Source organism: Hyperolius riggenbachi, chromosome 10 (assembly GCF_040937935.1).
Source record: "Hyperolius riggenbachi isolate aHypRig1 chromosome 10, aHypRig1.pri, whole genome shotgun sequence".
Lineage (NCBI taxonomy): Eukaryota > Metazoa > Chordata > Amphibia > Anura > Hyperoliidae > Hyperolius > Hyperolius riggenbachi.
Window position 1 is genome coordinate 179,878,977 of NC_090655.1, and position 27,642 is coordinate 179,906,618.

The 27,642-nt window shown below is 42.7% G+C and overlaps 1 protein-coding gene across 4 annotated transcripts in view; it reads left to right on the forward strand.

The window, feature by feature from the left end:
• RASSF4 (Ras association domain family member 4) overlaps positions 1–27,642 on the forward strand; it is a 395,766-nt gene that overhangs the window by 44,119 nt on the left and 324,005 nt on the right. For all 4 annotated transcript variants that reach the window (XM_068255316.1, XM_068255318.1, XM_068255319.1 and 1 more), the window contains exon 2: positions 23,248–23,334. The gene's annotated coding sequence lies outside the window, so the exon portion shown is untranslated. The remainder of the gene's footprint in view (positions 1–23,247; positions 23,335–27,642) is intronic.

Genomic DNA, 27,642 nt, shown 5'->3' on the forward strand with positions numbered 1-27,642 from the left:
GGTTCCGATCATCCCTAGAAAGGAGGGAACAAAAAAAATATAAAGGATACACCACAAAGGGACTTGCACATCATAACCAGTGCAAAATACTCCCAATATCACTGCAAAGCTTTTTTGTTTTCTTCCTCCTTTTTTGCCTCTGCTCTAACTCCTGTTTGGAACACCTATGCTGCTCGTCTTCAGTCAGTTATCGAGCAAATCGGAGAATGATCAAGCTTAGAACTGTTCAGAGTCCTGCAGATGACTGAATATCGTCTGTTCTAGCTAATCAGTCTCCTTGATTAATCCCTGCTGCAATTTAGGCAGGGGTCACACTTGCCAAAAATCGTGTGTGTTTTCGCATTGTGAAAAGTCTGACAAGATTTGCTGCATGCTTGTTTCAGGTGTGTGATTCAGACACTAGAAGAATGAAGAAGAAAATTGTCAGAATGGTCAGTAGGACTGCCAGCTGGTATTGTTTAAAAGGAAATAAATATGGCAGCCTCTATATACCTTTTACTTCAGGTTCCCGTTAAGTACAGGCCACTCATCCCTAGAGTCGCCATTACATAAAATAGCAGCCTATAGTGCTTAAACCAGATTGTCTTTCCTTTATGGAAAACTAAAGCAAAGTTTAAAAAAAAAAGTTTCACTTACCTGGGGCTTCTACCAGTCCTCTACATCTGTCCTGTGCCCATTCCATCCTGGCAAGGGTGAGGTCATAGATGCCAAGGGACTGTAGGGATTGGAGACAGCGAGTATTGTACACTGTGTCAAATGCAGAGGAGAGGTCCAGGTGGAGGAGGAGGAAGACTGAGTAATTGCCTTTAATTTTGGCTAGGGTGAGGTTGTTGACTCTGGTAAGAGCCGGTTCGGTTGAGGGGACGGGGTTAAATCCAGTTTGCTGGAAATCTAATTATTGCTGTAAGAATTGGATAAGCTTACAAAGTATTGGGACCGCTCAAGGTTTTCGGTCTCTTCTAGTTCCCTATACTTTCCTAGGGGTTCTGGGTCACCCCGAGCTGCTTGAGTATTCTAAAGTATTAGGAACAATTAAGATTAATAAATGTAATTAATTTAACATGCATCCTTTTTGTAAACAAAAAGTAAATAATATATGGGCCAGGTGCCCAGCCAAGCAACTGCAGAGCACCCTAGGTGACAGCGCTGTGTAACATGTTGGCGCTTTATAAATACAATAAATAAATAAAAATTGCAGTCCTTTTTCTCCCTAACACCTGCCTCCACCCCCATCTTTCTCCCGATGGACTCCATATTTCCCATTCCTGCATGGCCAATTGACACTCCTGAGTCCACCACCCATCTGGAACCCGTCTTCGGCTCATCTTGCATCGGGACTCACATTGTCTCAGGTTCAGCCTTGCTGATGTCCCATCCAGTCAGCCTCACAGCCCAGCAATACTCTAGCTCTGCATTAGCAATCCAGGAGAGCAGAGCTCAGGCCCTGGCACTTCTCCACCATTACTGTGACTTTGCCTGTGCCACTCTGCTGTGCCCTGTTGTCCAAGTGGAGCTCAAGTTTTAGCCCAGCTCCCTTCTTAAACCATGAGTGACAGGACTCTGCCGCACACCACCACCCATATGGAGCTCCAACTCCCAACCCGGTACCTCTCTCTGGATGCCGCCACTGCCTTCCACTCCATTGCCACAGATGTGGGATCAATGCTGTCCCCATGAGTGAAGTGGCCACTTGGCTCCCCCTAACCACAGCGTCCTGGGTGCTTTCCCCCATCTGACAGGCTGGAGGCCTACCACCACTCTTACTGGTGAGCACAGGGGCATACAGCTGCACCTGATGCTTCAGTGCTGTGGCCTTCCCTACACCAGGGCTCCATGCACTGCATCCCTGCACCAGTGTAGTCTGCATGCTCTGTACTGAACACACCTGAACTGGAACCCCTTGCTTATCAGCTGGACTGACCCCTATGTGCGGGACCCTTTTACTGTTGGCACCTGTGAGCTCCCCCCTCCTCTGTTTTTTTTTTTTTTTTTTTTCAACACAAATTTTTTTATTGATTTTTTTGAAAATAAAGTTGCATACCAATAGCATCTGAAAAAACATCCATATTTGAACAATTTGTGTATACTTATATACTAATCTTGTCAGATACGATAATAGGTTACACAGCATAACATATGGGATGGTTAACATCTTGTTTTCAGGTTATTGGCAAACTGTTCAATTAACCACTTATATTATAACGGTGAAGGTGAGAAAACTAGAAAAGAATAATAAGAGGGACTGTGGGATAAGAAGAGTTGTTGGATAAAGGAAAAGAAGAAGGTATGAAACAGAGAGAGAGAAAAACAATAATAAACCAGGTCTGTCCTCGAATAGCCCAGTGTGCTGTAGTAAGCAAGAGCAACAGCAACAGGTCTCAAGAGGTAAAGTATAGCTCAGGTTCTTCTGAATGGCTAGGATTGTATCAGAAATGTTGTCGCCTTCCTGAAACGCAGGTAGTAAGCCTATAGCTGACAGGATATTCTATTTGTTTAAGGGGGGTCATAGTTCAGGAAATAGGTTTCCCATGGATCCCATATTTTACTGTGTCTGGGTTCTGTATCTCTGAGAACAGCCGTTAAGGATTCCATCAGTTCAGTCCAATTAATTTTAGCATAAATTTCAGATATCCTGGGGGCAGATGGATTGCGCCAACAAGAAGCTAGGGAGAGTCTAGTGGCTGTCAGTATATGCGTGATTAGTCTCATAGACGTTTTTTTAGTTTTGGGGATAGGTTTGCCCAGTAACATATATATGGGGTCCATGGGAACTGATGTTCCTGTTATGTTCAAAATCATCGTTTGGATGTTAGCCCATAGGGGTTGTACTTTAGGGCAATACCAAAAAATATGTTCTAGAGTACCTATTTGGTTGCATCCCCTCCAGCATCTATCGGTGACTTCAGGATAGATTTTAGATAGTATGTCAGGAGTTCTATACCATCGGAAAAGTATTTTGTAAATATTCTCCTTTACGTGTGTACCTCCTCTGTTTTTACGCTGCCCTATATGACCCCGGAATATCACCCAGTGAAAGAGCAACAGCGGGGATACAAGCAGGAAGAGCGTTCTGAATGGATAAGCAAGGGCTTCCACGCTTGTATTTAGTGTAGCTGGTGAGGTTAGTGTAGCTACAGGTATTAACAACAAAACAACAAACACAGAACATTTATATTGCGCTTTTCTCCTGGCGGACTCAAAGCGCCAGAGCTGCAGCCACTAGGACGCACTCTATAGGCAGTAGCAGTGTTAGGGAGTCTTGCCCAAGGTCTCCTACTGAATAGGTGCTGGCTTACTGAACAGGCAGAGCCGAGATTCGAACCCAGGTCGCCTGTGTCAGAGGCAGAGCCCTTAACCATTACACTATCCAGCCACTGTATTAGTGTATATGGTGGAGGCATAGAGCTTAGTGTATCTGGTGGGGCAGTAGAAGTTAGTGTAGGATAGTTAGTGTAGCTGGTGGGGGCAGCAGAGGTTCATGTAGCTGGGCAGTGTAGCATAGATAGAGACAACTTGGGGGAAGAAGCTCTATAAGATGCCCCTGCATTATGGACACACCAGGTTAAGTATATATATATATATATATATATATATATTTTCCCTGGAATTTGTCAAAATACAGTAGTTAAATTGAAAAAAAGACATCTGTCCATCAAGTTCACTCACTGAATTATTGTTTTCACATACCTGATGTTGTATTTTTATGCTTAATGCTGAAAAAATATATTTAAAAACTTGGAAGACCCCAGATAATCCCTCCATGCATGCAAGATATTTCCGGTATTTATTTTTTGAAGAAAATACAATCTCAACCTTTAATAAAATTGTTTAGAATTTCAATATTTGCATTTGTAGAAATAGTGTCCCTCTTTAGCAAAATTCAACCTAATCGAAATAACTTGTTAACAGTATTCACCACTAGAGGGAGGCATTTGTTCATAAATGCAATTTGAAAGCATTTGATCACCAAAGTAGGTTTTTCTTGTACCCACCTATGATTTTCAGTTGCATTATCACTCTCCCTCTAACAATCACTACATAATGAGAACTGCATTTAGATAGATAATAATAAACTCAATGCAAAAGTGGGTGTCCACAATGTGAGCGTGCTGGGGTCAAATTCACAGTACAAAAAAGAAAAGAAAGAAAACCCCTATATCTGCAAATACAATTTGTATGCAATATTTTGTACAGGCAGGATTGTTTGCAGCAGGGTACTTCAGGATTATGTGGCCTGTTTTAATTGTTTATAATTTTTGAATTCTCCCAAGTGTCATTATGTGTTATATATTTTTGGAATAAAGATAATTTATTATATATATCCTTGATATTTTGAGTGGTGCTGTCATATAGGGGTTTTCTTTCTTTTCTTTCTTTTTTTTTTTTTAAAGAACTCAGCAATGTAACATTAAAAGCAATGAGACGGGTACTGGCAATTTACTTTCTCTATTATTTAAAGAGAACCTGTAACAATAAAAAGTTCCCCTGGGGGGTACTCACCTCAGGAGGGGGAAGCCTCAGGGTCCCAATGAGGCTTCCCCCATCCCTGTAGCTGCAGGCAGTCCAGAGCTAGCTCCCCCGAAGTGTCCCGGAATCCTCTCTCGAAAAGCATGACAAGCGCTGATTTATTTAACTTTCCTGGCTCCAGCGGGGGCGGTGTTGCGGTCACCTGGTTGACCCAATGGGCTGTGTAAGTAATGTACCTGCCCTGACCGTGCTTGGCAGACCGGGCATCCATGGTCAGATGGACCCTTGACCCAATGCTGTGTGCCAGAGAGGACACCACTTACCTCTCAACTTCATGGTACAGTTTGGGTATCACCTTTTTGGATAAATAATTGCGGCCTGGTATCTTCCACTGCGGTGTCCCAATGGCCACACATTTTCGGAAGGCCTCAGAGTCCACCAGCTGGTATGGTAACAGCTGGCGAGCTATCAGTGCCGCCAAGCCAGCTGTCAGACACCGGGCAAGGGGGTGACTGGCAGACATTGGCTTCTTCCGCTTAAAGATTTCCCTGAAGGAGTAAGAGGAGAAGGAGGGTGGCTTTTCATTTGCGTGCTGCTTTTCCTCTGGTGCTCTTCCCATTGCAGTTTGTGCCTTTTCTCCATGTGCCTTCGTAAGGCAGTTGTCCCTACGGGTCTTTTGGCCTTGCCACGGCTCAATTTTTGGCGGCAGAGAGAACAGATGGCATTGCTTTGATCTAAGGTAGACACACAAAAAAAATTCCACACCGCTGAGCCCCCCTGGGGTGTGGGCACTATGGTGGCATCAGCAGCTGACGTTGAAGGGCATGTTGGCTGGCTGTCCATAGGTGGCGATACATGGCGCCGAACACTTCCACCAGCTGTTTCTGAAGACGAGTTCCCCCTGCTTCTTTCAGCAACTCGTCTCCTCCTACTCCTTTCTGACTCCCCCTCTGATCTGTCCCCTAGGTCATCTTGTCTCTTAGGAACCCACGTGGCATCCGTATCATCATAATCCTCATAATCATTCTCCCCAGCTTCACTTGCCTCAGACACCTCATAAACTGCACAAAACAGCAGGTACTTTATCCTCCTCCTCCTCACAAGCTACGCCCATAGTGTCGCCTAACTCGGGCATATGAGGTGGTGTAATTTGCTTAGCCCCTTCATCTTGTTGTAACAATAATGTCTGTGAATCAGTTAATTCACCACAAAATAACTCCTGCGAAGTGTCAAATGCAGCGGATGTGGTGCTTGTAGTAGCGCTGGTGGCTGCGGAAGATGAGGTGTTCTGCGTTAAATAGTTAACCACGTCCTGACAATCTTGGGAGTTGATGGGACGTGCCTTCTTCTGAGCACTGTACTTTGGGCCAGGGCTGCATGAAATCACGCCAGCATGACCTCGAACATACCTGCCGGGTGGCCTGCCTCTGGGTCTGCCCCTGCCTCTACCTGTTTTGTCCATATCGGGGGGATAAAGTGAAAGGTATGCACTGACTTGACTAATACAATGTGCAGTCACACAGGTGCAGTGAAAGGTATGCAGTGACTGATATTACAATACAATGTGCAGCTGTCACACAGGTGCAGTTAACAGGTATGCACGGAGTGGTATATTACACAGCGTGCGACTGGTATTACAAATTTACAGCTGTCACACACACACACACACACACAGGTACCGTGAACAGGTGCAGTGACACTGCGTGCGCTCACGTAGGTAGGTGGGTGCACTGAACAACAGGTTGGTATATGCAGTGATGGGTATTACAAATGTGCAGCTGTCTCTCTCACACACACACACACACACACACACACACACACACACACACACACACACACACACACACACACACACACACACACACACACACACGTACCATGAACAGGTGCAGTGACACTGCGTGCGCTCACGTAGGTAGGTGGGTGCACTGAACAACAGGTTGGTATATGCAGTGATGGGTATTACAAATGTGCAGCTGTCTCTCTCTCACACACACACACACACACACACACACACACACAGGTACCATGAACAGGTACAGTGACTGGTGGTATGAAATATCACACTGCCTGTGCCCATGTAGGTAGGTGGGTGCAATGAACAACAGGTAGGTATATGCAGTGATGGGTATTACAAATGTGCAGCTGTCTCTCACACACACACACACACGCACACGCACCGTGAACAGGTGCAGTGACTGTGTGCGCTCACGTAGGTAGGTGGGTGCAATGAACAACAGGTAGGTATATGCAGTGATGGGTATTACAAATGTGCAGCTGTCACACACACAGGTAGTCACTGAATGTGTTGGGCCTGGCAGTGGCACAGTAGGAATTACCAAGGGGCCAAGGTCCCACCAGCAACTGTGACCGACTGACAGGGCTGTATATGCAACACAAGTGTCTGTGGGACACGCACAAAAAATAATAGATCACAAGAACAACTCTAATTACTGCAGCCACACGAGTGAAATGGCTGACGCTACCTGATTTTTATAAGGGGGGGGGGCGGGAGGGCTCCAGGAGGCAGTGTAGCCTGATTGGCTAAAATAGTGAAGAGGCGGCACACAAAAGGCTTGCTATTTAAAGCATGTATTGATAGTGGAGCAACACTACATGTTATGAACCATCACGGTTCTTCATCAGGTGTATAATGAGACCAACCCCAACTCATACATTTATACTAGCATGACGACCACACCCCTTAATTAGGGGGCGTGGGAATCACTAACTAGACATAAGCCACTCCTTACTACCAACCAGCAAGCAGTTAAGATGTTTTAATATATAATTCATTATCAAATGTAAAACCTCATAAAGACAATACAAAAATCTGTATTAAAATGTTTTTAAGGAGAAATTCCCATATGGGCTATCTTCCACAGATACATATACCCACTAACCGTACTCCTAGGGCACTCCACTGGGGCTACCCGTAAACACCGACCTAAAAAAAGAAAAGTGAATTCTGTAACAATAATCACTTACCACTGGAAGATCTACTCATTTCAACTATACAGCATTAAAACTGGTATATTTATAAAAAACATTTCCATTGCACTTGTTCATTCATCCCTCTTGGATAAACCACATCTAAATAACTGATCCAACGTGCCTCTTTCTGAAGCAGCAATTTTTCTTTATCACCTACACATAGTTGCAAATTCAAAGCATCAAGTACCAGCCATCTGAGTTGAGATGGTCTGTGTCTAGCATCACGAAAATGCCTAGACACTGATGTCTCATAAGTATCATTTCCATCTAGAAATCTACTTATTGAACGTTTGTGTTCCTGTATGCGGACACGTACTGCACGTGTGGTCATGCCCACATACATCATGCCACACGGGCATTTTAGGCCATATACGACATACGGGCTCGCACATGAAAACCTCCCTTTAATTGGCACTCTCTTTCCAGTGTGGGGATGAGAAATAGAATTGCCCCTCACAATTGCTGAGCATACATTACAGCTGCAACAAGCAACCGTACCATTCCTCTGTACATTAACATTAGTGGAACTGATAGCCGTATCAACTTTCCTGACAGTATTCAGGATGGTTTTACCCCTTTTAAGAGCAAACACAGGCTGCTCCTGAAAAAGACTACCCACCCCCTGATCGGTACTAAGTACAGGCCAAAACTTCCTAACCGTTTTCTTAACCAGGGAGGTGTTCCTCCCAAATTGCATTACAAACGGTATTCTCTTATTGCTAGCCGTTGTTTTTCTGCTACCTCTTAATAAATCTGCTCTCTCTATTGAATTGACCTCCTCTTGAATTCTAACTAACTGCTCACGCGGGTACCCCTTGGCGACAAATTTGTCCACCAATTCTCGTCCCACATGGGTATAGTCATCAGGCAGAGAACAGATCCTCTTTGCTCTTATAAATTGGCTCTTAGGGATAGCTCGAGTAGTGTGGGGATGATGGTAACTGTCTTTCCTCAGTAAATTATTCCTATCAGTGGGCTTCTTAAAAAGTTTAGTGCATAGTCCCTTACCCTGTTTGGAAATGGTAACGTCCAGGAAATTAGCAAACTCACTGGACATTTCCATGGTAAACTTGATGGTACTGTGGCCATTATTCGCCTCAGCCACCATCTCCTCAAGGGTTTCAATGGAACCCTGCCACAGAATTAACACATCATCCACAAATCTGTAATATTGAAAAATGTGCTCACTGTATTTGGGATTGTCGAGAAAGAATACCTTCTCAAGAGATTCCACAAATATATTTGCAACAGATGGTGCAGCCGGTGAGCCCATGCTAGCCCCCTGTCGTTGAAAATAAAATTGACCATGGAACTTAAAGTAATTACACCTCAAGATTAATTCCAAAACATCAAGAAGAAAGTACACCATTGTATTAGAAAGGTTAGTATCCAACAATTTGCCCTCAATACACTCGATAGCCTCACTTTGCGGAATTGCCGTAAAAAGGCTTTGTATGTCCAAGCTGCAAAAGATCAATTGCTCAGGTATATCATTCAATGACTCAATCCTGCGCAACAAATCTGTAGTGTCCTTAAGACAATGTGTGAAGGTCTTCACTATCTCCTGTAGGTGGCTATCTAAATAACCTGCTGATGGATACAACACGCTCCCACTGCTAGAAACAATGGGGTGTCCTGGGGGGTCCTGTAACCCCTTATGGATTTTTGGAAGGAGATATAGCAATGGGACACGTGGATAATCAGTAGTCAGTCCCCTTGCCAGTTGTTGCGAAATTGTCCCATCTTCTACTGCACAGGTAAAGAAAAAGTCAACCTTTGCCTTTACTTCCATTGTGGGATCCAGTTCACTCAATTTATAGTGATCCACATTCCCAACTTGTCTCAGTCCCTCCTGTAGGTAACTCTCTTTATCCTGCACAACAGTTGCACCTCCCTTATCGGCCTTCAGAATGATGATACTATCATTGTCACGGAGAGCTTGAAGTGCCTGTCTCTCATTTACTGTAAGATTACTGTTCACTCTCCTGTTATCCCACTTAGATTTAACCTCCTTCTTTACAGCTTCCTCGAAAGCATCAACTGCCGGGCAACAGATATCAGGAGTCCAATCCGATTTATTTAGGTATCTAGTGATATTAGTATTGTCATCATTCAACTGCCGAACATGATCTTTAAAATGTACTTTCAACTTCAATGTACGGATGAATTTATAAAAAGCCACCTCCCAATCAAATAATTGATCACTGTACACAGGAATAAAGCCTAACCCTTTCTCAAGGACTGATATTTCAGCTGCAGAAAGCATATAGTTCGATATATTTATCACATTGCTCACCTTAGGCCGATTTCTCGTATTGTAGCCCTCTCGTGGTGGCAATGCAACGGTACAGTCAGTGCTGCTGCTGTCCCGGTTTGCTTGACCCATTTGGGATGATCTCTCATATTCGTTCCCTGAGTCCTCCGTCATAGAATCGGATGATGCCATATGATTTGCACTTCCACCGCCACGGCCCCTATGCCCGCGGCGTCCACGGCCTCCTCAGCGTCCTCTGCCGGGCGCTTCTCCTCTACCACGCCGCTGTGAGAAGCGGCGCCTGCGTGGATACTCGCCCCTTCCATTTCCGGGTCGCCAGTCTGTACCGGATGTGACATGGGTCAGGCTCCCCGGCTCCTCCTCGGATTCAGTTGGATGCGGAAACCGGGCTCTTTGCTGGCGTCTGTCGTGTTTCCAGGTATAGACACGATCTAAAGCATTGACTGATTGGCTACCCTGTGCCTGCTGACTGTGATGTAAAGGGTCAAAGTTGACCCTAATGATGTAGTATAGGGGGCGTATCGAACTCGCATATAGTTCGCGGTTCACTGCGAATGCGAACCACCGACGTTCGCGCGAATAAGTTCGGGCCATCTCTAATCAGCTTATCTTATCCACTCTTCATACTAACCTTTTCCCATCTACTCCTAACACTAACCTACCCTTTGCCCACTCCTAACATTCATCAACCCCTACCTAACTACACCGCTATCCAGCGCCACTAACAGTTATCACTGCTACTACCTGGATTTTGGCTAGACAGTAGCCAAACTCCACCATTGCTATCCCTGCAGTCAGTGCCACTACTTGGTGTCACCACAAATTGCTACGTATGATACTTCCAGCATACTCAATACTTGTCTCTACATGGGTTCCCAACTCTATAGCAAAATAAAAAAGGCATTCTTCAACTTCTTGAATCCACTAGGTAAATACTGGTATCCTGGTGGTCCAGTGCAAGACTTCCAAGTACTGTGAAGTATTTGACAGGTGGAGGACCATATGCACATGTAGCAAGTCATTATTGTAATAGCATGTCTACTATTTATTTTATGGTAAACCGTATACTCAATTGAAACATTCAGTGTTTCATAAACAATTACTTAAAGGGAGGCTGACCTTTATTCGATGATAAACAATATTAGTTGCCCAGCAGTCGTTTTGATCCTCTGTCTCTAATACTTTTTGCAATAGACCCTTGACAAGCATGAAGATCAGGTGTTTATAAAAAAATCAGACAAGATTAGCTGCATGCTTGTTTAGTTTGTGTGATTCAGACGTTACTGATGCCAGAATGTTCAGCAGGACTGCAGGCAACTGGTATTGTTTAAAAGGAAATAAATATGTCAGGCTCCAAATACCTCTTGCTTCAGATTCCTTTTAATAATATTTTTTGGGCAGTGTAACGCTTTGCAGACGCTGTGTAATAGATAGCGAAGGTGCCGCCGCAGCGGTGAGCAGCATGGCGGCTGTCTCCGCGTCTCAGTCAGCGGCCTCCGCCGCGCAATTACATGGTGGAGTTTTGCCTGGTCCTTCAGTTGCACATAGACTGAGGGCTACGCGCGCGCACGCCAGGCGACAGGACCTTTATGTGAATAGAAGGGGAGTCAGCTGATTGGCCGGTCAGCTGACTCCAGCAGTGCTCCTGATTGGCTGAGTGACTGGGGCGGTGCTGTGGGGCGTTCTCAGTATATATAGGACCTGCCTGTCAGTGGCTCCTCGTCTGCTGTTGCAAATGCTACGTGTAAGCACTCAGACCTTAGTCAGATCCCAAAGTGTGCTAGAACCAGCAGGAGCTGGGGATCCACACTTAGTCAGATTCTGTTGATAGCTAAAGTACTAATTGAATTGTATTATTTGTTATGACTTTCTGCTAGCCTTGACTACTCTTCTGCCTACTGATTCTGTGCTTCTGCCTATCTGATCCTGTTGCCGACTCAGCCTGAACACTACTCTGATTTAGCCTTCTGTCTTTGTACCGTATCTGTCCGTTTGTTGCCGAATCTGCTTGTTTCACTCTCCTGCCCTTTACCAGTGAGCCTAGTCCCTGGTGAGGGATTCTCTGTACAGCTTAATCACATGCTCCTCAGGTGACCAGTAGCTGCAGTACAGTCTGAATCACCTGTTCCTCAGGTGACCAGTAGCTACAGTACAGTCTGAATCACCTGATCCTCAGGTGACCAGTAGCTGCAGTGCAGTCTTAATCACCTGCTCCTCAGGTGACCAGTAGCTGCAGTACAGTCTGAATCACCCGCTCCATGGGTGATCTGATTACTAGTTCATCTGCATCTCCGACTTGCTGGAATGCTGATCCCTTTGTTTCTATAGAGATATCTCCCTCTTCTAGCTCCTCTGGGAAGTTGGTATCTCTATCTGTATTACTGTTGCACCAAACACCTATCTTTACATCTGGTTATCCTGTGTATCGCTATACTCGCATTATTGGTGATTCTGCAGATCACTACATAATCAGGTATAGCATCTGTATTATTGGCTGTAAGTGTGAGAGTAGCTGTAAGTGTGAGAGTAGCCTAAAGTGCTTCTTGCACAATACGATTGAAAAAACTACCACCTGTAGATATTGAACCTATGCATTGCCATATCTTGCTTTCTACCTATTTCTTTACATTGTAGCCTCTCAAGGGCAGAGTTAGCTTCCTTTTTGAGTCTTGTAATCACTGTGTTTGTTACTTTCATTGTATTAGAAATTGAAACTTTTACGTTGTCTGCCAACTCTGTATTTACTTATATTTACTTTTGCCTGCATTATGTACCCATGTTTGTATTAACTTTTGTTAATTTTAACTCGCACATGTAGGAAATATTAGAGTGGCTTGTCTGGGTTTAAACATAAATTGAGAACAGCACCTATGACAATTTGGCCTATAGCTAAATCGGAGTTTGTTGAACAGATAAAATCAAGATAAATAAGGCATCTAGCCCAGATGACATCCACCCAAGTATTAAGGGAGCTGAGTCCAGTTATTCATAGGCCATTTTACCTTATTTTCTACGATTCTCCTTCAAGCGGGTTGGTTCCCTATATGTAAAGCTGATGCCTTTCCATTATTTAAAGGGGCAGTTTAAGGAAAATGATTATTTTCCATTAATCACTTATCAGTTATCTAATAAGGAGAGCATACGTTTCTCCATTGACCTTGTGTTAAAAAAAGTAGATGAGCTGTGTCATTAGCATGCTAAGCAACGGACTTCACTGATCGTAGCAGACACTCCAGCTGATTTAGAACGGCTGTCTCACTAACTACAGAGAGCCGTGCTGTTCTCACATGTAACTAGCTAAGTAAATAAACAAACAATAACTAATTAGCAGCCTGTTTTATCTATTTACTTAGCTAGTTACATGTGAGAACAGCATGGCTCTCTGTAGTTAGTAATCAGCTAATCTCTGTAGTTAGTAATCAGTCTGCTACTATCAGGGAAGTCCGTCGCTTAGCATGCTAATGACACAGCTCAGCTGTCTTAAAAAGCAGAATTAGTGTTATCTACTTTTTTTTAACACAAGGTCTATGGAGAAATGTATGCTATTCATATTAAATAACTGATATGGGGTTATTGGAAAATAATAATCTTCACTAAACTGCCCCTTTAAGAAGGAAAAAGTTAACAACTGGAAAATTACAGACCTGTAAGCTTAAAGGGGCACTATGGTTAAATAACTGCTTATAATATCATTTAATATAAAATCTGTGCAATTGTAGCAATGTTTAGTGTGTATATGTATGTGTATGTATGTATGTATATGTATATATATATATATATATATATATATATATATATATGTATATGTATATATATATATATATATATATATATATATATATATATATATATATATATATATATATATATATATATATATATATATATATATATATATATATATACAGAGGATCAGAGACGTACGTCAATGTCCTGAGACGTACGGTGGCTCAGATGAACTGCTTGAGTGAGCAGTTAGTAGTTGGAGGAATCCTCTCACGAAATATCAAAGGGGAGATTAAAACAGCAGCTCAAACAGCTCATATGCTGCCTCCTACTGCACATTGGTATGTGCCGATTTGGCGTCAGATAATTTCCTCTGCCGACGCGACTCATCTCTAACTGGGTAATGTAATATTGAAACAGACTTTTATCCTGTGTGTGTGTATATATATATATATATATATATATATATATATATATATATATATATATATATATATATATATATATATATATATATATATATGATAAAAGTCTGTTTCAATATTACATTACCCAGTTAGAGATGAGTCGCGTCGGCAGGGGAAATTATCTGACGCCAAATCGGCACATACCAATGTGCAGTAGGAGGCAGCATATGAGCTGTTTGAGCTGCTGTTTTAATCTCCCCTTTGATATTTCGTGAGAGGATTCCTCCAACTACTAACTGCTCACTCAAGCAGTTCATCTGAGCCACCGTACGTCTCAGGACATTGACGTACGTCTCTGATGAAAAAATGCTCCCCGCTGAGGAATCACAGCTGGCTCAGGAACGGACACACATTGTTGGTAGGTGAACAGAGGCGCCAGAAGGATAAAAGTACATAAGATTTTTAAAAAATTGCTGGGAGGAAGTGGTGGACTCGCCTCCGTTAAAGCAGACACCAAGGACTGTAAATATATAGATATACACATTTATTGAAAATACCCCAAAGATGCAACGTGTTTTGCGGGCACAGCCCACTTCTTCCGGCAATAAGCAGGGGATAAACAACAGCAATTCAGTTATAGCTGTCCAGAGGTGCTCTGCTTGCTATAACTGAATTGCTGTTGTTTATCCCCTGCTTATTGCCTGAAGAAGTGGGCTGTGCCCGCGAAACGCGTTGCATCTTTGGGGTATTTTCAATAAATGTGTATATCTATATATTTACAGTCCTTGGTGTCTGCTTTAACGGAGGCGAGTCCACCACTTCCTCCCAGCAATTTTTTTTTACATTTTATGTACTTTTATCCTTCTGGCGCCTCTGTTCACCTACCAATATATTTGAGTCCACCCCGGGTGGAGGGGTGATCTACCCCCTTTCTTCCTATCTACAGAGAGCGACTTCTTAATCCTGAGTGAGGACAGGTCTAATCTCCTCACCTGCCTAATGAGTGGTTACCTAGGTGGTAACCCGTGTTTGTGAGTATTACCATCTCACTGTTTTATTTATCCAATCAATTTTGACATACTACACCATATTGGGCTCTCGATTTCTCTTTAATTTTGGACACACATTGTTATCTGTTGCTGTGGAGACCAGCTCTCTGCTTTTGCACAGGATTCTGGCATCTAGTTTTAGCAGGCACAAGTGATATAGCTGTGTCCTGCATTCTTTTCATCTGAGCTGTACGTCAATGTCCTGAGATGTACAGCGGCTTAGATGAGTAGTAAAACTGCTCGAGTGAGCAGTTAGTAGTTGGAGGAAATACCCTACTGCTACCTCTTGAAACATCAAATAGGGGATTTAAACAGCAGCTCAAACAGCTGATACGCTGCCTCCTACTGCACAATGGTATGTGCTGATTTGGCGTCAGATAAATTCCTGTGCGGACGCGACTCATGACTCGTGTTAAACATTGCTACAATTGCACATATTTTATATTAAATGATATTATAAGCAGTTTTTTAACCCTAGTGCCCCATTAAGGTAAGTTGTGTGTAAACTGTTTGAAGGTTTTCTAAAGCCCCATACACACACTCAACAGCGGTCTTTTATGGCGCGTACACACGCACTACCAGCGGCAACCAACGGATCGTTCAGAAACAGCCTTATCGGTCCGCCAACAGCGCGTACATATACGCTACTGTCGGCTAAAGACTGCCCAGTGGGAGGGTCCGGTGGCGTTGCTGCTGGTAGTGTGTGTGTACGCACCTTTAGGCTCTCACAACTTTTCTTGTGAGACACCTAAAAAAAAATCTCTTGCTATTGTCCAAGCAGCTGATAAGACTGATAAGTCAATGCAACATTTGAATTGACTTCTTATCAGTCTTATCAGCTGCTTGGACAATAGCAAGATATTTTTTTTTTTTTTTTTAGGTGTTTCACAAGAAAAGTTGTGAGAGCCTTATGCCGGGCATACACAGCACATTTCTGGATGCAATTATGCTGGCTGGCTCGATGCCGGCGCATCCCCGCTCGTCCGTGTGGATCGATTGCCGCTCGTCCCTGCCGGCACTCCTTATCAGCCGCTCGATTCCCCGCTATTGTCCACCGGCGGGGATCGAGTGGGGAATCTATCCGGCAGGTCATCGGACCTGTCGGATATTATCAATCGAGCCCATCAGCGGCTCGATTGATAAGGAAAGAAAGTGCCGTGTATACCCAGCATAAAAAAACAATTTTGAGTGTGTGTATGGGGCTTAAGAGATGCTATTCAAGATTTTATTGCACAGAATAATCTCATTTTGGCTCATTGTCATGGGTTTACTGGTGAGATCTGAGGCAGAGCTTGTCTCACCAACATGCTTAGCTTTTATGAAGTGGTGAATGCACATTTAGATATTGAAAAAGCTATAGATGTAGTGTACTTAGACTTTGCCAAAGCTTTTGATTCTGTTCCCCATAATAGTCTGGTGTAGAAGCTGAGGATATAGGAACTAGGAGAAAATGTATGTTTGTGGATAGAGAACTGGTTACAAGACAGGCATTTGCCTGATGTAGCCGAGATTTTTTTCTGCCTGTAAAAGGGCACTTGATCTATCCAAGATTTTTTTTTCGGCTATAAATGGGCACCGGGTATAGCCGAGATTTTTTTTTTTTTTTAGGTTATAAAACAGCACTGGATATATCCAAGAAAAGTGATATAGCCAAGAAAAGTGATTACTATGACCCACCCTTTGGTTATGCCTAACCCTAAGACCCTCCTGGTGGTGCCTAACCCTAAGACCCCCCTCCCCCTGGTGGTGATTACACTAAGACCCCCTTGGTGGTCCCTAACCATAAGATTTCCCCCCCCCCCCCCCCCCGGTGGTGCCTAACCCTAAGAACCTCTGCCTAATCCCCCCTGGTGGTTGAATTTGGGCACCTGCTGATATAATCAATCTTTAGACGTCTTCCTTGTGGCCTCATTTATATAACCATAAAAAAATCTTGGATATATCCGGGGCCCTTTTATAGCCCCCAAAAATCTTGGTAATATCCGTCATCCTTTTATAGCCTAAAAAAATCTCGGCTATATCCAGAGCCTTTATATAACCCAAAAAAATCTCATCTATATCCAGCGTCCTTTTATAAAAAAAAAAAAAAAAAATCTTGGCTATATACGTCAACCTTTTATTGTCGGAAAAAAATCTTGGCTATATTCGAATGCTCTGTTCAACTGATAGCAGAGACAGAAGGCAAAGAGCGGTGGTAAATGGGTGGTATTCAAAATGGAAAACGGTTAGCAGTGAGGGCATGCAAAGGTCAGCACTAGGTCCAATGTATTTATTAAAGGGTACCTAAACTGAGAAGGATCTAGATTTTTCCTTCTAAAATAATACCAGTTACCTGACGATCCTGTGTCTCTAATACTTTTAGCCACAGCCCCTGAACAAGCATGCAGACCAAGTGCTCTGACTGACATCAGACAGGATTAGCTGCATGCTTGTTTCAGGTGTGTGATCCAGCCACTACTGCAACCAAAGAGATCAGCAGGACTGACAAGCAACTGGTATTGTTTAAAAGGAAACATCCACATCCCTCTCAGTTTAGATTTCCTTTAATGATCTAGCATATGGAATTTGGAGTAATGTTGCCACCTTTGCGGATTATATAAAATTATGCAAAATTATAAAAACTGAGCAGGGTAGTGACATCTTACAACAGGCTCTCAACATCATGGCTATATGGGCAGATAGATTGCAGATGAAATTGAATGTAGATAAATGTAAGCTCATGCACTTAAGACGTGCCAATGGTATAAGATAAATGGCTTACAGCTAGGAACATCAGACTTCGAGAAGGATCTACTGGTTGATAACAAATTAAACTCCTTTATTCAATTCCAAGCAGCAGCAGCTAAAGCAAATACAATTCTGGGATGCATAAAATGGGTAATAAAATCACGAGATGCCAGTATACTACTCTTTATATAAATCACTTGTAAGGCCACATCTGAAGTATGAAATACAGTTTTTTGGGGGGCACCACACTATAGGAAGGATACGGACATACAGGAACATGTCAACTAAATGAATCGGAGGAATGAAAGGTCTCATTTTACCAAGAAAGATTGGACAAACTGGGTTATTTCGTTTGGAAAAACACTGCCAAGGGGTGACCTGATTAACATGCATAAATACATCAGAGGGCAATACAAAAGCTTGGCAGATTTAACTTTTTGTCCCTAGGCTTGTAAAAAGGACAAGGGGACATTATCTGCATAAGGAGGAAAAAAAGGTTTTGCTGTCTATTTAGTAAGGCAAAGACACATTTCAGAACAATAAGGCACATTTACAGGTGTGGGGAGTCTATGAGCAGCCTTTAACTGCAACAGGGGAACAAGTGTTGAGTGCAGTGAGGGTGTGTGTTCATGTGGACCATGCTGCAAAGGCCAATGATTTCCACAGGTGACCCAAAGCAGGTTATGGCATGCACCTGTATTTTGTCTCATACAGGCCATGCCCATGTATCAGCTGCAGCCTCGTATGGATTAGCATGGATGTATAAAGTATCAATCTGTAGAAAGCAAGGAGTGACCTGGTGTATAACGCCATACTTATAACGTTTGACCGGGGTCCAAACTCCATTCAGCCCATGTGCTCGAGGTTGCGAAGAGTGAGGGATAAATAAAAATCAAGACATCATTTAGGTTATAGCCTGCTGTTGGCCGTGCATTGGTAAGCACATCCAGTGTTAAGAAAAAGGATCCTGTTAAGTAGGTCAGCAAGCAGATCCTGCACTGTATGTAGGACAAGCAAGCAACAACAACAACCATGTAGAAAGGAGTGGTCCAGATGAATTTAGGGATAGTATTTGAAAATAGCAGGAAAGTTCATTAGAAAAAGTGTAGGCATCTTATTTCAGGGTGAGATGGCAGACTCCTGCGTGGCCTCCCGCATCTCCTGCTTTGGTTGCCAGCGGTTCTCCATCTCGGGCATTGGTAGAGACCTTGCGGGGGTCCGGGGGACTTAAGTGGCCACTCGACAAATTTAACTGTAGATCCAAGATCTCTCAAAACTTAGGAAGGTCAGATGGGGAATGCAGGATGGCTGATTTGCGGATCAGTTGATTTCGGCACACAGCTCTGAGTGCCGAGCGCCGAAACTGAGCGCCCCATAGCAGCAATGCTATGCTGCGCGGGGGGCGCGTAGCGGTATTTCGGGACTCTGGCAGCGGCCAGACCCCGAATTACATCTTCCTCCGAGTTGCGACAACTCGGGGGGGGGGGGGGGGGGGAATAGTATTTAACGCCTCCTCGGAGTTTAGCGGCAGCGGTGAGAGCCGTCATTTGGCTCTCACCGCGCCGAACTGAGCGGCGCCGAAATAAGATGCACCTGGCTGATTTGCCCCTAAGTCACACCTGCAGTTGGAAAGGATACCCCTAGCGTTACAGATTTTCTCTTCTCTGAGACTTGTCACTGACAGCCACAGGGATCTTCTCATCTAGGGACATATGTAATTCACTTTTTCACCTGAGTTTTCTCCTAGGAGGTAATTTTTCATCTTTAATTTAAAATAATTTTCCAGCTCTTTTCAGCTAAAAAAGGTATCAAAAAGTAGGTGAGAAAGTACTATCAAAATTATTTTGAGTATTTTCTTGATTTCTGATGACTTAAAAGGCATTTTGTTGACAAGTTTAAAAATATAACCTAGGTGAAAAGTCAGGAGAAAAAGTGAATTGCATATGGTCCCTAGTGTGTGAGGCAAGATCAATCTGTCAAAATGACCAGCATAATAGCTTCTTCCATTGCCTAGTAGTGTAGTCTGTAGACTGCATCTTTTGGCTGTTCTGTATCCATGCTGATGGGGGCCAGGATGTGGTGGGCTCTATCAATTTCAATGGGGGTGCCCGTGGAGTTTCCCAGCAGTATATTAAAGATACCCCTAAGTGGCAATACAAGGTCTGCAGCTTTTGTAACATCTGGTATCCCCTGACCAGGACATTATTGAACCTATGGCAGTTATCCTAACTTCGCTCACATATCTTTCCTGATCATCTTTTGGAGGTAGTGAGTGGATGCAGTCTTGGAGATCTATATAGATATAAAAGAGTCTGCGCTTTCTGATCGGACAGGGGAAGACTGACCTAGTTTACAGGCTCCAGGAATTTGCTTGGAGCAGTTTTGACCACGGCCTTTCACTTCACCTTTTCCTTGCTGCTTAGTCCCGATGCCAGCTGCACGGGTGTGGCAGCTGCACGGGTCAGAGGCCGAAGGAACTACCAGATTTGAGATATGCTGATATGTTTTTATTGGACTTCTCCTGCTTCTTTCCCCTTTTCGTACTCCCCATAGAGGGCTGAAACCTGCAGCTTATGATAGATTTTATGAGGCAAAAGCCTTTCACCCAGCGTGAGCTGTGTGTTTCAGCCCATGATGATGACATTTTTATGGTATTCTATATATTATATTATAAAGCTTCAAATATAGTGTATAGAGTGTAAACAAAGCCCTAGATTTTTACCTGAGAAGTAATTGTTGACTCTTATAAAAACCATCACTACAAACACTGCCACTTTGGTCACCCAGATAATTGTTGGTATTGTTCAAAATGGCGGCGCTGTATACTATCCGGCTCAGCCATTCTGGCTACAACAGCATCGGGGTCAGGGTAAAGGGTTTTTTTAAACATTAAATGAAAAAGTAGTCTCCCCCTTTCCTTAGTGTTAATAATAGAATAGTAACTTATATAATTAAGAATAATATAAAAAAAAAATGGTTTATATAAATAAAAAGTTTATCTTATGTTTTAAGTTTTCTCCTTTTTGTTCATCTGTTAACGTCTTTCTTCTCTTTCTTTGCTTTCTTCGGTCTTCTTTCTTCTATAATTTTAATTAAAGAGTCGCTCCAATGCATAGAAGTTGGAATAAGATCTTGTCCATGACTTGGACAGTAGTTGTAAAACCACCCTCTGTAATGATCTGTGCTTGCAGATCGCTATTATAGCTGAAAAACAACCAGAAGATCACTTAAAGGTCACTATTTTTTACTAACCTGGGGCTTCTTCCAGCCCCGAGTAGCAGTCTTATGCTTCATACACACTTGAGATAAAAGTCTTTGAAAAATGCAAGATCACAGACCAATTTTACCCCCTTCCATGTAGTATGAGAGCCATACCTACACAGTCTATTCTATGGAGCTGCATTCCCCATCAGATAAAATCTTTGCAAGATGCTGCACACAAAGATGCCCGTACACATTCAAAAGATCCATTATCTGCAAAAGATCTGTTTCTGCAAAAAATCCATTCCTGCAAAATGCATTCATAGTCTGAGATCTGCAGATCCTCATACACACCTGGTTTAACAGACAATCATCTGCAGATCATCTGCAGATCAGATCCACCAGGATGGATTTTCAGATCTGCAGATGATTGCCAGATATGCAGATGACGTCTGTTAAACCAGGTGTGTATGAGGATCTGCAGATCTCAGACTATGAATGCATTTTGTAGGAATGGATTTTTTGCAGGAACAGATCTTTTGCAGATAATGATCTTTTGAATGTGTACGGGCATCTGTGTGCAGCATCTTGCAAAGATTTTATCTGAATGGGAGTGCAGCTCCATAGAATAGACTGTGTAGGTATGGCTCTCATACTACATGGAAGGGGGTAAAATTGGTCTTTGATCTTGCATTTTCCAAAGACTTTTATCTCAAGTGTGTATGAAGCATAAGTCCTCGCCACAGCCTCTGTCCTCTTTGATGTCCTGCTGTCTAACCACAGCGGGGTCAGCTCTTCTGCACCTGCACGGGCCCTCATGCCCACATGTCCACATCATCTGGCACATACTGCGCCTGCACAAAACTACCGAACAAGCGCAGTACGCACCAGATGATGTGGACGCAGAAGAGCCAACCCCGCCGGCGGGTCGTCATCATTGCGGCGAGGGACTGAGACTGCTGCTGGGGCTGGAGGAAGTCCCAGGTGAGTAAAAAAATAGCGTTTGATGTCCTCAAAAGTCCTTTAAAGGAAATAGAGGTCTGCACTGTGAATTTGAAAGTGAATACATTTGTTAATTTACATAAGAGCAAAGATATGAATACACACACATCAATATGCATGCAACCATAGAATCAGGAACATATGGTACACCACAGATCCCAGAATAACCACTCTAACTAACGTCAACTTAGCAGATATACAGTATACAACGGCCAGGGCCAGATTTACCATAAGGCACTGTAGGCATGTGCCTAGAGGCGCCTGATGATGTGAAGGCGGCTCATTCCTCCTCCGAAGTGTCTCCCTCCCGCCTTTCCTATGCAGAGTCCCTAGTGGAATGTAAATGAGAAATTACTCACCCAGTCTCAGCATTCCACTGACCAGATCTCCCTTCAGTCCGGGGCACCACTAGCTACCTTATGCTTGGGGGCACCTTTAGCTACTGAGGATGGCTCTGGCTACCTTTTACTAAGGGGCTCCTGTAGCTACCTATGACAGGCAAATGAACTAAGGGGGAAGTGACAGTTGGGCTAGCCAGTACACTTGTAGGTTCATTGAGCAAAACACATTGGGCCCTGTGCAACCCGCTTGGATGTTTTTTTAAGCACTTCAGTCCACTACTTATATATGTTGTTTTCCATGTTTGCTTTTTTTTTTTTTTTAAATGACAGTATGCTGCCTTCTTTGCAGAAGGCTTAAGCGTTTTCACAGAAAGTGTATTTCATGAAAATGCATTTGCGAAAGTGTTAAGTCATTATCGAATTATCATTTTCGCCAAGGAAAATCGAAAGCAAGTATTTAGTACAGACCTCTCCAAAATTTCTGGAATCACTGGCAGCATGGACAAATATAAGTATTTTAAATTTGATATCTTCGTTACAATTACACTGTATAGAAAGGAGGCTTGTACTGTTACCACTTACTAATAACCAGAGGAATTGAACAGGACAAAGTGCTAAACTGATACAGTGAATGAAGTGACCTTATCTGACAACAGACTGTGTCTTTTGTTAGCACAAAAATTGTGTCATTGAAGAACTCGGCTAAATAGCCTCATACATGATTATGTCATAGATTAACACATGGCAGTAATGTCTTTCCATTGTACATTCGATAAATTGTCTTTCTGAAGAGGCTCACTGTTTACTTAGACAGCTTTACAGTTCATCATACAACTCTACTCAGCTCTTCTATATTTTGTGCATTCATCGCTTTGCAATCATCCCTGAAACATGTCCTCTGTAACACACATTGTTTGCGAACATTTACAGTAATTTGTCTCTGTGTATGAATTATATTCTATCTGTCAACTCAACAAAATGGTATTATAACGCCTAGCCTCTGGCTTGATGTGAGTAGTTTGGTACACAGAGTTATGCTCAATTGCTTTTGTTTCTAGAATTTCCTATTGTTTGGAGGCGGCTCTTATATTATCCTGATTGACTGCAAGGAATTACAAACTAGTGGTGCATTACTGCTGGGAGAGGTGAGTACATATTTCTATATATTCCTGATTGTGTGGTGCACATTATATAATTGTATCTCTTAAAGTGGTATGAAACTTAGCATTTCTCCTCTATAAGATTCTTTACAACATAAAACCTACTAACAGAAAAAATAGTAGCAGAACAGCACTCGAACAGTTAAACACAACACTTTCTTCTTTAGTGGGAAGCTTAAAGGACAACTGTAGTGAGAGGTATATGGAGGCTGCTATATTTATTTCCTTTTAAGCAATAACAGTTGCCTGACTACCATGGTGATCTATTAGGCTGCAGTAGTGTCTGAATTACATCAGAAACAAACATGCATCTAATCTTGTCAGATCTGATGATAATGTCAGAAATACCTGATGCTTGCTTGTTAAAGGTCTATGGCTAGAAGTATTAGAGGCAGATGATCAGCAGGACTGCCCAGCAACTGGTGTTGCTTAAAAGGCAATAAATAGGCAGCCTCCATATACCTCTTCAGTTGTTCTTCTAAAGTTACCCATACTTGGAGACTTGGCAGCCGATCGACCATTAAATTTGATAATTATAATAGTATTGGGATGAAAAGTGAGCACCACTGCCAATTTCATGCCAAGAGCATGCCCGAAATTGGTCGCATATATCCATTGGACATGCTGGAAAATCTTGGGCCGACACGCTCGATTGAGTGCCCAGTGGTAACTGCATGCGATAATCACAAAAGATGAATGCAACGGAAACCCACGGTGGCTGTCCCCCCTCAATGTTTTATTTGCCCTGTGCAGCTATGCTTCACCTGTCACGCTGCCCGCTAGTGCTTGCCGCTGTGTGATGTCTATAGCAACCACGTGGGGGTGCAAATGCAGAAGTACGAGGATGACGGTAGGTAAAGTATAACTGCACGGGATACTGGAGGGGACATAAAACATTAGGGGGACAGCGACCGGGTGGTGGCATCACAAGGCCAGTTCCCATAACATTTCATGCTGAAATCAATTGGAAGCATCCATCTGAAAATGGCGCCTGTGAATAATGGCGCATGGTGTTGCCGCTAATCCGTTTGCCGCTTATCGCTATTTAACGTTAAAGCCTTATTGTTATTTAGCGTTAAAGCCTTATCGTTATTTAGCGTTAACACACAGAACCCTCTCTGTACCTATCCCTAACCCCTAACCCCCGCCCCCCCCCGGTGGTGCCTAACCCTAACCACCCCCCTGGTGATGCCTAACCCTAACCACCCCCCTGGGGGTGTATATTGTACTGTAACTATACGTAACCCTACTCTCACACAGAACCCTCCCTGTACCTAACCCTAACCACCCCCTTGGTGGTGCCTAACCCTAAGACCCCCCTAGTGGTGCCTAACCCTAAGACCCCCCCCCCCCCCCCAGTGGTACCTAGCCCTAACCTTGACAGTGTTACATTAAATCCATTAACCGTTTTGCAGTTAAATAACGTCTGCAGTTTGGCTTATGTAGGGCGCTATTGATAAATAACGTGACTGTGTGCCACTATTGATAAATAACGTTAGTGTGTGCCACTATTGATAAACAACGTTAGTGTGTGCCGTTTTTCTTCTTTTTTTCCCTGTGCGCCATTATTATGCAGTATTAACGATAAATAGCGATAAGCGTATCTTTTTAATGCAGTGCCATTTTTATGCATAGGCGCTGTGCGCCATTATTCACTGATCCCCAATTGGGAATGAGACTGTGGTTTATGTTGGCCAACAAATCTCTCTCGAATCAAAGTTGAGGAAGTGATTACATTATCTTATTTACCGTTATCTTTTTTCTTATGCCCAACTATTTGTAAACATTCCTCACAGTGCTTCACTTGAACACAAGCAGAAAGTGTGAAACAGGAGACAAATTATCAGTGCATACATTTTAATAAAGAAATACAGCCGCTATGCTATAAATTGCAATGGCAGCTTTCAGAGCAGATAAACTGTACCTTGGTAACTTGTAATTTGTAAAAGGACTATAATACTTTGCGCACAAAATCAAATATGATAACTGTATGGATAATAAAAAGTAAAAACATGTTTTTATTGAATGGTATGCCAGAGTTTAATCCCCCTTTAACTATGAAGATAAGTTAGATATTATTTGCAGACCACACCTGCTAGCTAGTCTGTAGTAGTAATCTTTACACAGTAAGAATTTCCGGTGCTGGTTGAACATTAATAGGGTATGTTATTAATATTTAACCAGCTCAAGGCCAATTGTCTTTCATTTTTATCTGCATTCAGGTCTGTTTATTATTATTATTAATATTGCTGATTGGAACAATTACCGTAAATCCAATTAATTGTTAGTCATTGGTATTGAATAACCAATGTTGGACAACTATAGAGAGCTGAAAGCAAATCTGCGTTGTCAAAATGCAATATTACTGTTATTTGCTTTTTTAAAGGTAATGTTTTTGTTTTATCTTTCAGTAAAGATCTAGTGAAACTGTCAACTGAACAGTTATCTAACTAAACAGTAGAACGCTATCTGTGTCTATTTGGTTGGTCTGTTCCCTTCTCATAGTCTCTCTATTTCCCTTCCCTTTGTCTGGTACATCCGGTCTAAGTATCTTGATTAAGCTGTAAGATTTTCAACTAAGCGCTATTGATCCATATGTATGTCATATCTCATCCAGCATGACCATAGTTTCATAAAAAACGTAAATTCAGGCATATATCAGCTGACTCGTTTAATCCAATAGAATTTCTTAGCTATACTTCCAAAGTACTTAAAGAGAAACTCCGACCAAGAATTTAACCTTATCCCAATCAGTAGCTGATACCCCCTTTTACATGACAAATCTATTGCATTTCACAAACGGACCATCAGGGGGCGCTGTATGACTGATATTGTGGTGAAACCCCTCCCACAAGAAGCTCTGAGTACCGCGGTACTTTGGGCAAACTGCCACAATGTAACAATGTTCACAGACAGGAAATGGTCCAGCTGTCTGTAACAGCCAGAACAGCTAGAAACAGCTACATAACCTGCTCACAGTAACAATGTCACCATGTAATACATGTCAGAATGTGAATCTGGGAGAGGAAAGATTTTACAATGAGCAAACACTGACTAAATCATTTATACATAATTATGGTAAAAATGAAGCACTTTTTTTATTACATTGTTTTCACTGGAGTTCCTCTAAGTCACCAGGTAGATTTAATTTGTGTGCTTATGATTATGAGACATTATCTTTGAATGCTTAATCATTTCAAGATACCCCAACATTCATAAACAAAGTCTATCTAAAATACAGAACTAAGAAAGAGCCAAGCTATACGTCAATATATAAATATAGTTATGTTAATGTATACTATAATTAATAAGATGGAAGTATGATCCTATTCACCTGACAGTCTTCCTTGGGTTTAAGTGCTTGTCAATCCCAGAGCGCAGAGTGAGAGCATGGGGAGCTTAGGCACTCTTATTATACATACTTTGCTCAGGTGAGGGAAGATGAGTCTGATTAGGCACATCATATGATGATTACTGACAAGGGGCTTGATTCACTAAGCGTGACCTGATTCGGTAATGTAGAAAATGGCAGAAAACTGCTGATTGACCCGAACAGTTTGCTAAATGTAAATGCGGTAAAACCAAGTGAGATGTTCTGTATTTATCTCTAAAGGTGTCCGCATTCAGTAAAGCAGGCCTTTGGGGGGGGGGGAGGGGGCTGTGGGTGGCCTTTGGGGGGGGGGGCAAGTGGGGCACTCGCCCCAGGCCCCGCACCTGAAGAGGGCCCGCATGTCATGCCCCCCATACCATGCTCATTTTGGTGGTGGTGAAGGAAAGGTCTACAGAAGTCTAGCTGTTTGTGTTCTGAATGTGTCATTTACAAATACCCAGATCTTCTTATTTTGTTTTATGCACCTTATATTTTGCACCAACCTCCCTTTTATTGCTTAGGCAGGGAACACACTTGACTTTCAGTTTTCCGCGCGCGTTTTTCTGCATACTTTTTCTGCACACTAAGTGTGTTTCCATGCAGGAAAACGCACGCGTTTTTTCACAGCAGCTGATGTAATTGATAGAGAAAACTGCCAAAATGTGCTGAGTCATCATGCAGAATGTCAGGTTTTTTTCTGCACACGAACAACTCAGTAAGTGTGTACTAGCACATTGATTATCATGAGTTCTCAGTTTTTCTGTGCAGAAAACGCGCACGAAAACAGCCAAGTGTGTTCCCTGCCTTAGGTTTTAGTCTTCAGCATACTTTACTGTACTATGCCGTTTTGTAATGAACTTTTTGTAATGAATTTCTGCACTGACCTGAAGCTTGCCAAATGTCAGATTAAGGTAACGTGCAAG